The sequence below is a fragment of the Trematomus bernacchii genome, unplaced genomic scaffold (genome assembly GCF_902827165.1).
Source record: "Trematomus bernacchii unplaced genomic scaffold, fTreBer1.1, whole genome shotgun sequence".
NCBI classification, from domain to species: Eukaryota; Metazoa; Chordata; class Actinopteri; order Perciformes; family Nototheniidae; genus Trematomus; species Trematomus bernacchii.
Window position 1 is genome coordinate 2,415,734 of NW_022987778.1, and position 13,820 is coordinate 2,429,553.

Consider the following 13,820-nt stretch of genomic DNA (forward strand, 5'->3'; position numbering starts at 1 on the left):
CTCCATTTCAACAGGAGCATGAATGCCTCACAGCAAAGAGTAGACAATGACTGCTGTGGTGTATTGATGTTTACACTGAAGGTTTGCGGTGAATGAACTAAAGAGGAAAAAGCCAGGATTCACTTTTGTTGGGGTCTCAAAAAAAAAGTGTGACACTAATCCTCTTTGGTACATATAAAGGGAGATCTCATGCAGCAAAATGTGTTCGCAAATATTTGAAAATAACAACAAATTATAAGCTGGCTCGTAGTTTTCTGACAGCATGAAACTTTTAAATTGAATTTATTGAGCTAAATCTATTTATTCCACCCTATAAGTTGATTTAACATCATTGTAAATTGCATATTGTTGAGTTTTGGACTTTTATAAAACAAGCAATCTGAAGAGGTCACCATCTAAGAAACCACTATTTTCTGAAATTCTTTACTGACAGAAGTTTAACTGGAGTTATAACTTCTCATTGTACATTTAATTTAATATGCCACTTACATATCACGGTCAACTATTATATTTTCAATCTTAAGTTCTATACATCTTCTATTTTGAGATGTTTATATTGTATAATTGTTTATTTTCTACTCTTTTTGTATTTCTAATTATGTGCAATACTTGTTTTAAAGTAACAAAAACAATTCCCAATGTAGGATAAATAAAGTATTTCTTATCTTATTCTACAGATAAGAAAAGTTTGAAACGAGACATCATAAAAATACGTGTGAAGAGTTAGTTAAGTTCTAAAATATAGGATCATGGTATTAAGTTTTGAGTTCGGTGGTTTAGAGTTTGTCCTTTTGTGCTTATTTTGGCTGCATAATGTCAACATTTTCAACTACTGCAGGTGTGTTTGGTTGTCAGATTCAAGTAAAAAAATGACATCCGGAGCACAACGCTGAGAATTTATAGTTTTCTTCAGCCCTGACGAATCACCTCCAGTGGCCCTCAGAGGACTGTTCTCACATTTACACATGAACGTTTGAGAGAAAATGCAGAAAAGGGTGTTCAGGAGCACGGAAAAACTCTGCTCCATTTCCTCAAGAGAGCTACAATGCTGGAGGAGATGTGTTCGTCACGCTGCAGAGTGTGTGTTACAGGACAAAAACACCCCGTGCTGTAGATATCATCCCTCAGGGGATCCGCTCACTGTCTCAACATCACAAGCCGCCCTGCAACCGGTCTGAGGCGCTTTAAGAATTAATGATTGTCTGAATAGGATGGAATTATAATCGATCAGTTGGAGCAGGAAAGGGAAAACAGACAGTCCCGATGGGGCTCTGAGTTACGACTGAAACACTCTCTGCTCTCAGAGCGGCTACACATTCAACAGACATGCTAAACAGCAGTTTGTCAACGCTGTTTAGCATATAGACAGCGAGCTGATTAATGCACGTGATATCATGTGTGTTGCACATGTGGAGAAAGTCCCTTCAACATGTTAGAGTGTAAACCAATGAAGCAGGGACTCAAAATACACTATACCATCTACTTCCTCATTATTTACAAACTTTTCGTTTCTTCCTTTCTCAAATACTTGGCTTTCAAAATCTAAATAATAAGAAAAAGGAAATCTAATCTGGATATGGAAATATATTTTTCTTTACATGATTATATTTGGAAAAGGTCTGTTTTTTCACCTGTTAATGGATTACATTAAAACACTTGAATTACTTTGGCAGAAAAATGCGTTAAGCAGGGATTTAAACAAATGTATAAAGAAATCAAGCATTAAAACACCATTATTAGATAATTGGTTTATTATGGTAATGTGAATCCATTCCAAAGAACTCATTGGTATTCAGGGAGGCTCTCTTAAAAACCTTTTCTCCCAATAAATATTTAAAAAGGGCCCTATTATGCTTTTGGGGTTTCCCTTTCCTGAAGTGTGTTGTATAGGTTTGTGTGCATGTAAATCAGGCGTCTCAAACTCAAGGCCCGGGGGCCAAATCCAGCCCGCGACTTCATTTTATGTGGCCCTGCAAGAGCTTGCAAAGAATATAATACGTTTATTATATGGTTACATGCATCTTTACAGAAGCAGGTTGCCCATAAACTACATGTCCCACAATGCATCTCGTTTTGTGACATGCACACCGAAGAGACTTGCAATTATTTGCCCTGGACTTCTGCTTTCAGACGTAGTTAATTACTAAGTTATTATCCTATCCGATAATAATCCAATTCAGAGGCAATAATGTAATATAATACATTATTTTATATATATATATATTATATATTTATATAGTTACAACCGGCCCTTTGAGTGCAACCTAATGTGGCCCGCCATGAAATTGAGTTTGACACCCCTGATGTAAATGGTCTGCAAAGGCTAAAATCCTGAATTGCTGTTAAGCATTTTATTGGTTGGAGCACTCCAACACATTGTACGTGATAGGCTAAGGGGCGGGACATCTCTAATCGGTTGACCAATCACAACAGAGCCGGCCAGCTAACCAATCAGAGCAGACTGGGCTCTGGTTTCAATCAGAGGGTGAAAAGAGGTGCTGCAGCACAGGCAGTATGAGAAAAATGAAGAGCTTTCTGAACATTAAAGCATGGAAACATGTCCCAGTAGAGACACAAAATACAAATATGAACCTAAAAGCATAATAGGGCCCCTTTAAAGAAAATATTGCGCCAATCACTCAAACACACAGTAAACACCAGTTGAGAAATGTTAAATATTTCATGATGACAGCCGTAAACTATTTCTCATTCACACAAATGTGTAAGAACTAATGGACGCATGCAGTATTCACAAAGAGCTTATGAAATGAAATGCAATATGTTAAACCTATTAACTCTGATCCCTCTGCCAGAATGGTGAAAAAGGTATTTACGACCACTGATGACACCTTTAAATCCTCTCAGTGGGCCTGGCAGTAAGTATGGATATTGATCGCCTACATTCACACAAAGGCTTGTTTATTTCTCAGCGGATGTGTGAAGCTCTTCTCCAGGGGGAACTGATAGATCCAGGTCTGATAGCTCACAGAATATGAAAGTAAAAAGCGTGTCAGTGTCCCCTAAAAGGTTGTTTATCAGCAGCTGTGGATCCCTTTTCTGCAGCGAGGTCTAAAATAGTACATGATATAACAGACATGATTGTGTCATTTCAGTAGAGCTGAACAATGACCTGAGCTGTAAAGGGAAACATGATGAAGGTAGCACTAAAAGCTTCATAAAGCACCCTTTTAACAATGCCCTTTAACACGTAATAAAAGACACAATGTACCTCACATCTCCGAGTCCATTGTGGGTTTTTCTTATAATAACAGCAGGAATAGTGCTGCTTTAAGTAGAGTGGGATGACATAAAAGAATCAGTGTTGAACATAAAATGATATTTTTTGTGACAGTTGCTCAGGTTGAGAGAGGAAAATCTACCTCCTGTTGATCAAGTCGGTCAAACAGGAAGAAGGGTATCGAAGAACAAGAGTAAAATAAAGGATCAGAAAGCAATCCAGAGATACAAGACATGTCTGAAAAATGATGCTCCTTGTTAAATAGGTCAAGTTCAATGCTCTTCCCTGCAAATTGGGGACTAACTGGAATTAGATGGAGGACAAGATAACATTACATTACATGTTACTTGTTAGACGCTTTTATCCAAAGCGACTTACATACATTCAGTACTGTGGACAATCCCCACAGGAGCAATTTGGGGTGAAGTGTCTTGCCCAGGGACACAACGACATGCTGACTGCAGTGGGACTCGAACTTGCTATCCCCTGATTTGAAGTCCAGCACACTATCTACTGAGCCACAGCCTCCTACCTAGATAAGGGGATAACCCAAAAAGTAGAAGGTGCACGAATCAATAGTCTTTGGTCAAATGACTATATCAAATGTGAAGTGGTGGCTTGAACCAAAACATTTGCATTATCCCCCTTTTATTGCACAATGTCATCATTGTACCTTTAATCTAAATGTATTTGTTATATGTTTGCTATTTTTAGTTTGTTTTTATGTCTTTTACTTGTATCTGTATGCTGTGTGATGTCAATTGTCTGTGAAATGTCTATGTGAAGCACCTTGAACTGCACTTCTTGTATGAAAGGTGCTATAGAAATAAAGACTATTATTTGTAATGTCATGTTTAATGTCTGTTTCCTTGAATCTTGTCCTAATTTGTGTCCATGTTGATGATGCAAGCTGTGATGCAAGAACAAGTTAAGACTGGATCTCACGATAAAGTGTTATGGTATTGAAAATTATACAATTATTAGCCGACTAATGAAGCTCAGCGTAAGTTCAACCAGGAAGACCGTCTTTACTCTTCATTTTCTATTCCCACGTAATTACCCTCTCTCCTCTCAATAAGTGATCGGGGGCGTCACTCTCCAGCTAAACCAATCACTTCGCTCTATTCCCAAGAGCCTATCATAGCGCTCTGCCAAACCTTTTAAGTCTGCTCTCCCCTCTGACAGCTGTCATTTCAGGTGACTCGATGCAACCCTCCTCCACCCCTTTTCACCTCCTGTCCCTCTGAATCCAGGGTCAAGCTAAGCCCCTCCCCTTCAGACCGACCCAACTATCTATTCACCACCACCAGTGTCAAGCTAAGCCCCTCCCCTTCAGACCGACCCAACTATCTATTCACCACCACCAGGGTCAAGCTAAGCCCCTCCCCTTCAGACCGACCCAACTATCCATTCACCACCACCAGTGTCGGATCGGTTCTACCCTCCCGAATGATACTTCCTGCACAACGGGGCCTAATCGCCAAAATCACCATTACATTCATTTGTGTATCTCTGCAATAAATATGTATTCTTACATCAAAACCGTCTCTCCTGATTGAACTGCAGTTTCTATTAACTTAAAAAATGCATGTTGTGTCTTTCTAGTTTTATGGTGCGCAGGAATAAATAATAATAAAACAATAAGCAAACAGTAATTGCATCTTGATCGAGCGAGTAGGCTAGTTGTTATTGTTACTGGAGTCGGCCATTACCAAGATGGATTCAAATGACACGGAACACAAGGCAGCCATTAGCAGCTAGTTCTTAGGTGATTGGTTTGACAATCCTTCTCTCGGACGTCTTTCCATCAATGCATGTGTTTGTTCTTTCGGGGCCTATTGAGTCTTTACATCCCCATAGGGAAATCTCAAAGAAAGAATTGCATGCAGTAGTAATGTATTTGAGCATGGGAGGATCAAATCACAGCCATGATTATGTACAGAGTAGTATTGAGCAGGGTGCATCCCAAAAACAACATGTGACCTTAATGTGATTTACAGGAAAGCAGTCTAGAAGGAACAAGAACAGCCTAACAGGGATCCTAACACGGTCCATGCAGGAAGGGAGTGGATCTGTCCTGTTTTTCAGATTCATGTTCACATACTGCCATTTATAAGAGATGTTAGGCTTGATGCACTGACGCTAGCAGCATTAATCATTTCCTCAGAGTCTGCAACATATCAATCCCACAAATTAATCAAACTTGCCGAGTCCTTCCTCTCACCATTAGTGTCAGTTTGAGTTCTCGCATCTGAAGCCAAATGTGCACGGACACATTCGGCTCCATCTGCTTCAGCGGGGACTCTCAGACGACACGAGACGGATCTGAACCAATCGGAGGAGATCAGGCACACTGCGGACGGTATTACAGATTTTATGGGATTCTGGCACCCGTTTCAGCTCCGATCCCAGCGGGGAACAGACGCTCTATCAAAACCATCACAAGAATCACAGGTTCTGATGTGATGAAGACTCAGAACTATGTGTTTGTGATACAACATCTTGTTTTATAGAATAATGAATTCAAATCTAGACAACGAGTCCAGATTTAAAGGCTTTTTAAAAAGTAAAAAGCTAAAAAAAAATACCTGTCCTTTTCAAATCAGGAGCCATTTTTAGAACATATTTTGGGCCACATTTGGAGGCATACGTTATGTGATTTATACTGTATTTTGATTAAAAATGTGTTGGTATTTTGAACAATGAATGGACAAATCAATTAAAGAAAATAAAAGGTTTCTTAAAAAAGAAATTAATGATGGGTTTGTGCAATGACAATGGGAGATCTAAAAGGAGATATAACACTGGATTTGCATGGAATGTCCACAAACCCAGAAACCCAAACAAGCTGTTCAGACTAAATGGATCATTACTTTGTCATCTGAGATAAAATAACGACCTCGAGACCGCTCAGCCTTTCAAGCCCGTTTAATTTCATGATTTGTTGCTCTTCTATCGATCTCCATTTATCAGACAAGCTCCCCTGCATCCCGAGCACTCTCTGTTTCTTCTTCAAAAGGCCTGCGACGCCATGGGGGATATAAACCGAACCTTTCTCTTACAGAACATCCTGACCGCTGATCTGCAGTCAGCTCTCTGCGTTTGACTCAGAGACTAAATAAAATCAATATTTATGTGCCGTAACATTGTCGACACACCCGACTTCCGTTTTGGCGAAAATTGTGGTTTGTAGCCGTTAGCATGTAGCAAATAATATGTTGTGTATGTGAGTATAAGGAGAGTGACTTGTGGAGTTATACAATGAACACACTATGTCAAACTCTCACTAATTGACGTTGTATAATCACTCGCGGGAGACAAATCTAAGTCACCATGAAGCCAAGAGGAAGACCCGCCCCTCGTCGTTGCAACCAATAGATGAAGACTACAGAATGACATAAATAACAAATGTACGGGGAGACGCGCTCTCTCTACTTTATTAAATATTCTTACAACTTTCTGACGAGTTTCCTTGTCTCCTTTTTAACTTATTCCTGAACTTTGAAAGAAGAACACTTCACTCGTCCAGTTCCTCATGACATTTGTGAAGGACGTTGGTGGAGGATCTCCGGGTTACGTAAACACGGCGTGGTCCGAAACACATCCCAACTCTCGTGCAAACACACATGATCACACATGAGCCGTCACACACTGCACCTGCTGCGTCATGTGACCCTTGGACACCGCTTAATGAACTCCAGCTGCTTTACTCCCGTTTGTCCTTGTCGCCAAGTAACGGAACAATAATACGTTGTGCTGCCGAAATAATTCAATCGAATACTGGACTGACTGAAAGAGAATCACCAACAAATGTCATTAGAGTATTTACATCATTATGAATTGATTATCTTCGCAACATCACTTTGGTTTTGGGCGACTAATTACATTCTATACACTAACACTATTTCCGCCTTCTCGGAAATAATCAACAGATGAATCAATAACAGAAATAATCATTAGATACTTCATTAAAGTCTAAAGGGCTTTCTACCTCTTGATTGATTGCTAAAAACAGTAGGCATATCCTGAAAATCAATGTCCCTATGTAGTCAGAGATCAAACTGTCACCGGGGGATTTTTCCGATATTCACTCAGATGCTACTTCCCAGTGAGTCATGATTGGCTGACAGTAATCTTTGTGATTGTCTATTGATAACCCAAAATTGCCTAATAATGGTCTTTGCAGGCGGCAAGAACAACAAGACTCGAGTTGAAATATGATTAGAGGAAGAGAAATATCGAATGACCTGCTCAATTCTCCTAATACTTTAAGAAAGCTTTGTCTACAGAATATGAATAAAATCAGATTCATCTATCTTAAGTTCAAATGCTTTTTGAGACAATCAGGATGTAATCACTTGCAATTGTGCACTTCTAAGAGCATGCGAGGCAAAAGCTGAGGAGAGCTCTTGAGAGCAGTGAACATTCATGAGAGCAAAGTGAACTCACTTCAACTTCAGAGAAATCAGAAGCTTCATTTTACCAGTAAGACATCTAGCTGATTACATTTTGTAGGACAAGAGGTGATTCATCTGTGCAAATGTTTTGTGTTAAAGTTTCCTGTAGTGTGTTATATAGGTTTTGGTGCATGTTAATGGTCTGCAAAGGCTAAAATCCCAAAGTAAACATGTGGCACCGAATACAAATATGAACCTGAAAATGAGCAGAACATGTCCTCTTTGATTATTATTAAACAATAAATCTGTATGTGATAATGTGGTAATTATTTACTGCTGTTAAAACACTACAAATAGCACTTTGACATTTCCTTTCTTCAATGCTAGACTGATCAATGTGTCGTCATCACTGATAAAGTAAACCTCCATGTGACTGATGTCCATATAAACAACTCTGAGAAATAGCAGGAATTTGACTTTGTTTCACAGATGTGCAACAGACATTGTGTTTCTCTTCGATGTGCAGAGTGGGTGTACTGTCAGTCAAAGGTCTCGGCTATTTAAAGGGTGTTTCCAGCCAAAATGTGTTTGAAGTGAAGCAAGGGAGGGGGGGGGGGGGGGGGGGGGGGTGGTAGTGCTGCCGGTGCATTATGGGGAAACGCAGCAAGGTCATTGTCATTCACAGCACAGTGTGCATGTTTAACTGAGTGTGAGTGTGTTTGTACAGTAGAGAGAGTGAGAGAGGATGCTTGCACACAGTGTGTGTGGGTGAGAGTACAAGAGAGTGCATTTCAGGAAAAATAACTGGCAACTGTGTATACATATACAAGTACAGTGTTTTAAGTGAGCAAATACAACACATGTGTTAAAAAAATATTTAAATAGAATAGAATAGCTTTGTCTTTGTTAGGGAAGCCCACATGTCATTTATTTATTTTCTTATTTTTATAGAATGATCATTTTCAATTGTTTGCATGTTATCTTAACAAGACACATTCTTATTTTTCTTGAATTTTATTACATTATAAAATGGTACAATTGGGATTTTAGCCCATTGACATGCACAGAAACCTCTGTAAACACACTACAGGAAAGATATAATGCCTAAATAATTATAGGGCCTCTTTAAATGCAGAAGCCAGAGTGAAAACTGGAACTAAATAACAATAAATACCCAAATTACTTCTCTTGGCAAAATAAAACACTGAATGAACTCCACAGTTGCCCTGTTTGATTAACATGCGCTGGCCTCTTACACAATCAAATGAAGAGCCCAAAAAATATGCTCTATATAAAAATGTCATTAAACACACACACACACACACACACACACACAACACACACACAACACCCACACACACACACACACACACACACACACACACACACAACACACACACACACACACCACACAACACACACACACACACCACACACACACACAACACACACACAGCACACACACACACACACAACACACAGACACACACACCACACACACCACACACACACACACACACACACACTACACACACACACACACACACACACACACACACACACACTACACAACACACACACACTACACACAACACCACACACACACACACTACCACACACACACACCACACACATCACATCACACACACACACCAACACACACCCACACACAACACACCAGACACACACACACACATCACAATTTACATCTGGTGCCTGGCCTAATGTTTAACTAACAGTCAGGTAATTGAGTCTCACAGAGCCTCAGCTGCAGATTGTCCTGCTTTGGCTGCAGGACTGAAGTGGGTTAAAACATTTTCACAGTGGGTTTCTGGCAGCGTGCAGAGTGGGCTGCTCTGATTATTTAACAGCCTGAGAGTCAGAAGAGCTTCCTGATGATGCCTCCAGCCTGCAGCTCTCACAAACAGCATGACATTCAAGGTTTTTGTAGCGCTGTCCTAATGTAACAGTGCTAAACAACGGGTCTGTGCATTGATTAGTTCTTTAACAGAGTAAGAATAAAGCCAAAAACGTGCCAAGGATTGGGACCAAATGATTGTGAATTAAATTAATTCGTTTTCTGTTTCTGGACAAAAACTGAGCTTGTGATGCAAATCATTCATGATTTTCAATGAAATGTTTAGAGTTTTTACTCTAAAAAGTGATAAATGTATTGTCTCATCATGAATATTAACTAAATATAAATGCAAAACTCTATCAATACAAATCTCCGGCTTTAAATACAAAAAAAAGCACTCGAAATAATCACAATCACTTCCACCTTGTTGAGCCACTTAAACTGCAAAAGCAAAAACTATAGAGAGATGCAAGGAGATTATTTCGTATAAATTAAAAGCCAGAAAAACAAAAACTATTTCCTTATTTATTTTAGTTTACCTGTGTCACTGCTGCCACTTCATTACGCTGCTCCCCCTCCGAGTGTGTGAGTGTGTGTGAGAGTGTGTGAGTGTTGCATGCACTGCAGCAGGAGGCAGCCCCAGCATACAGCTCAGTCCTATAACTGGCCAGGGGGTGAAGAGATGGAATACAATCTGACCACTACACACACACACACACACAAAGTAACACACACACACACTCAGCATGCCCCTGCTGAATTCCTAGCAGGCCGCCGCTGCCTGTAAATTCCTCTCTTGGCCCAGTGACACATTTGGTTCAGCTCCATGCTGCTGCCACCTTCCCCTGTTCAGGTTTCACAGCCGCCCACACACACAAGAAACATCACACACACACACACACACGCAGGAAACATCACAAACACAAAGCCTCTTTCCCTTCTCACAGTCCACCTCTCTCTCTCACACTCTGCCCATCGCTCCCACTCAGGCTGGAAAGTGTTCAGAATCGTCGCGCCTCTTGTTTGATTAAATGACGGCGAATGAAAGTCCTGAGAGTTTTTGTCAGGTTAAGTGGAGCCAGTGTTATGTGAGGCTGTGGCAGAGTGTGAGCTGAATGCCGCCAGCGTGCCCACTGCCACCAGAATCACTGTAATGAGGGGTTATTACCAAACAATGCAAGAACCCGGCCGTAATGCCAGTCTTTTGTGCCACATTTCATTTTCAGGAGCGACAGTTAAGCCTCATCACACATTGTGCAGACTTCAGAGTGAGGCTGGAGGGCGGGGCCAAGTTAGAGCAGAGACAAAGATACAGGGCAGCAGAGTGGATTTTTATTCATTAAGAGATTACTACCTAAAAGTCCACATAAAGCTTGTTACTAAGGTCATCTTTAACTTCTTGTGTACATGTAATCTATATTGTTTCATCTTGAATTAGGCATTTTATTTTGACTTCTTACGTTGATAAAAGTATCTTTATTCTATTTTTATTTTACCTTTGTGCACATTAAATACAATTATTATTTTTGAATAGTATTGATAATTGTATTTTAGCTTTTATTTTTTATGTTTATGACCTTTTATTGGACATTTTACTCTAAATAGTTTTTCTATAAATATTACATTCTATTTTTTTTTACTCAATACTTTTATATTATAGTTGTTTCTACTTTATTTTACTATATCTATTATTGGACATTCTTATTTTGACTTCTAATGTATTTCTAATTTCTTATAATTCATTCCATGTTTTATTTTACTGTCACTTGTTATGTTTATATAACATTTATAAAAACATTTCTTAAATGGAGCAACTGTCACCAAACCCATTTCCCCGTTTTATATAAAGTATTACTCCGTCTCGTTTTTAGCTCCTTTGTCCCCCCCCCCCCCCCCATTGTTTTTGTGTGTGAAGTGCTGCAGCCGACTATATAAGATCTCAACACCTCAGGAGCTGTTGATAATTTTGCTCATTACATCACAAGCTTTTATAACGCCAGGCAGCCCCCCCACCCAGCTCTGGTTTCACTGTGACCCAGAGGAAGAGGAAGAGGAGGGACTGACTGCTGGCACACTGAGCAACAACACGATGCCAGTCAAATCTGAGACCCTGCTGCCAAGACCCAGACAGCGCCGCGTGCCATCCCTGAAACAGCTACAGTATGTACTACTGGATAACTAACAAGGTATTAATATGGGATATATGACCTCTTGATATCTAGTGACTCACCACAGCCAAGTAACTGCATTTACTTAGAAAGTGCCAGTTCTATTGCAGCTTCTGATAAGGGAAGACATTTTGCTTCACGGTTTAATTGCTGGCATCGAAATAAGAGCAGTGCAAACATTTTATAGTGATGATACTTTTTGAAAGGTGATCATTTCTCTCAATCCTACCCTGAGTTTTCGGTGTAGCATGTTTCTCCCAAAACAAATACTTCACCAGTGTTTCATTCTCTGTGTTGACAGCCAACAAAAAGGTACAACTCTGCTGCAGGAGAAGTCCAGCAGGCCCCTCAGAAACACTTCACAACACAAATGGTGACGAAGTAAACCTTAGCTCTATGTGAAGGCAGGTGCATGTGCTTAAAATGCTGCTAAGTTAACATGGGCTAAAATTGCAAAATTTGACAAACCACATACGTTTAACCAACTGAAAATATGGAGAAGTTCACCCAATTCCTAAAAAATGATTGGAAACGGCTCATTTTTAAGTTTGAATTTAGTAACAGAGTGCAAACTAAACAGTACATCACCATGCAGAGGAGTTAAGAGCAGGTGGAAAACAAGTAGAGTTTAAAGGTCCCATGTCATGCTTTTCCGGTAATTACCCGTCCCCTTGTGTGTTATGAAGGTTTCTCTGTATGTAAACGGTCTGCAGAGTCACAAACCCTCAAAGTACACCCTGTAGCGAGTAAAACTCTAACAGCAGAAAATACCTGTCTGTGCTGCCCCAGAACGCCTCGTTGGACATTTCTCTTTTTTCATTGTTTACTTCTTGGGTATAGTGACGTATTTCGGGTATAGTGACGTAACATAACGTCCGCGGAGCCGTTACATTTGGACCAATCCGCGGACTTCCTCATACACACACACACACACACGGCGGGACGTTGCGAGGCTCGCTGCTGCGAGGAGCGGGACAGTGTGAGCTGGCTCACTGGTGTGGGGTCGGCGAGACAGCGAGACACCGCGGAACTCAGCCTGGGCACACACACAAACTCCCAGCCAGGCTGCGGGTGTGTGTGTGTTTCGGGCTGGGTTTCGCTGTGTCTCGCTGTCTCGCAGACGGCCACTGGGCTCACAGGGAGGGGGGGGGCAGGAGCTCCAACAAGCCGTTTAGGACAGAGAGTGAATACACATACTATACAGAGATGCTGTATGAGAAACCAATGTGAGTTTGGAAAATTGCACAATATAAATCTATTTTAGTAGACCTCAACAATGGAATTATGATCAGTAGAAATGGCCATGACATGGGACCTTTAAAATAATACACAGTAACAGTTTGAATATTGTGATATGTGGAAAACCATCATTTCCATTTGGCCCTGCAGCACGCCCCGAATAGATGTGCCAAATGATCTGCATCATTATTAAAACCTCTCAACCAGCAATGGGTAAACAAGCTCGGAGAAAGCTCTGCTTATTAGTTTAAATGAGAAATGTTAACGAGACAGCTTTAACTTCCACCTCATGATTGCAGATGGCTAGTGCAGAAACATATCTCAAGAGTTCAAAATATCTGTGCATCAAGGCAGCGGTTTCCATTCAGTTTATCCACCGAAACTCTCAGCTGAGCAGGGCTATCTTCTCTCAGGTGTTTTCTTCAAGTTCAACAAATACATTTCCACTTGTCTGCAGAACATCAGGTTATTTCTCGGTCAAATTCAGCTTCCCTTAAACCAATTTCCTCCCATAGAATCTCATTTGTAGAAACTGTTTTAACCATCTGTGTTTTCAAGGTGAACAGATGTGTTTTTTGAATATCCTCTCCACTGATGCCCTCTTTTTGCATAATGATGTCTGCAGTATTAACCAAGCTCTTCACATGCGGAATAAAATATCTGGACAACTGTTGGAGAGATCGCCATGAAATGTGATGCAGGAAATTATGTCTCCCTCAGGTTGAATTGTAATAACCTTTGTGATTGTGATTCATCTAGCACTGTCATTACGTTGAAACAATGTTTATTTGTTGACGCACCACCTGCAAAACTGACAGCGTTCCCATTAGCCTCAGCTGTAGTCTAGTGCTAATTAGCAAATGTCAATATGCTAATTCGTTAAGAAGGCGATTATGGTAACATTTAACTTGGTAAATATC

At 40.3% G+C, this 13,820-nt stretch overlaps 1 protein-coding gene across 4 annotated transcripts in view; it reads right to left on the reverse strand.

Annotated features, from left to right (window-relative positions):
- Positions 1–13,820, reverse strand: part of plekha7a (pleckstrin homology domain containing, family A member 7a) — a 150,781-nt gene that overhangs the window by 74,790 nt on the left and 62,171 nt on the right. The window lies entirely within an intron of this gene.